This window comes from Morus notabilis, unplaced genomic scaffold, assembly GCF_000414095.1.
Source record: "Morus notabilis unplaced genomic scaffold, ASM41409v2 Scaffold363, whole genome shotgun sequence".
Classification (NCBI taxonomy): Eukaryota; Viridiplantae; Streptophyta; class Magnoliopsida; order Rosales; family Moraceae; genus Morus; species Morus notabilis.
The window spans coordinates 154,896-156,066 of record NW_010360145.1 but is presented as its reverse complement, the minus strand read 5'-3'; positions in this window follow the sequence as shown (position 1 = coordinate 156,066).

The following is a 1,171-nucleotide window of genomic DNA, read 5'->3' as shown; positions in this document are numbered from 1 at the left end:
TGTGTTCTTGCAAAAATATATAAGAAAAAGTAAAACAAGAATATTACCTCGGCAGATTCCGTTGCCTCGTCGACAACTGTTCGGGAAATGACCGTTTTAGTTGAGGAAGAAGAGCTGGTTTTTGATGCCATTTTAGTCGGATTTTGGTGAGCAGGTGGTCGGTTTTTGTGTTCGGGAATTTGGTGAGTGGTCGGGGTCAGTTTTTGGTCGGTTTTAGTGGGAACGGAGTCGGTTTTTGATGAACAGTCGGTGTTTGGTGAGGTGGTCGGTCGGCCGAGATGAGAGATCCCCGCAGAACCGACCAAACAGACAGAACTGACCAAAACCGAACAGAACCGACCAAAACCGAACAGAACCCACCAAAACCGAACAGAACCGACCAAAACTGACCTGAACCGACCAAGAACCGACCAAGAACCGACCACCAACCGACCAGAACCGACCTCACCAAGAACCGACCAGAACCGACCATACTCGACAAGAACCGACTAAGAACCGACCACCAGAAACGACTTAAAACCAACCTAGAACTGACTGAGAACAGACCAGAACCAAAACCGACTAAGAACCGACTATGAACAGACCAATGTTGCTTATATTAAGTTTGTGTTCTTGCAAAAATATATAAGAAAAAGTAAAACAAGAATATTACCTCGGCAGATTCCGTTGCCTCGTCGACAACTGTTCGGGAAATGACCGTTTTAGTTGAGGAAGAAGAGCTGGTTTTTGATGCCATTTTAGTCGGATTTTGGTGAGCAGGTGGTCGGTTTTTGTGTTCGGGAATTTGGTGAGTGGTCGGGGTCAGTTTTTGGTCGGTTTTAGTGGGAACGGAGTCGGTTTTTGATGAACAGTCGGTGTTTGGTGAGGTGGTCGGTCGGCCGAGATGAGAGAGATCGGAGAGTGGATCGGAGAGAGAGAGAAAGAGGTGAGAGGAAAGCCGGCGGTCGGTCGTGAGGTTGGTGACTGATCGGAGAGAAAAGCCGGCGGTCGGCGAGAGGTGATTGGAGAGAAAAACCGGTGGTCGGTCGTGAGAGAGCTCAGTCAGGGGAGAGATGGTCGAGCGGTCAGTTTCGGGGGGAAGAGAGGGTCTAGCGGCGGTCGGTTTTGTGAGGAAATGAGATTTTTGAAAATGACCTAGGACTAATAGGACCCATTTTTTGCCACATAAGAT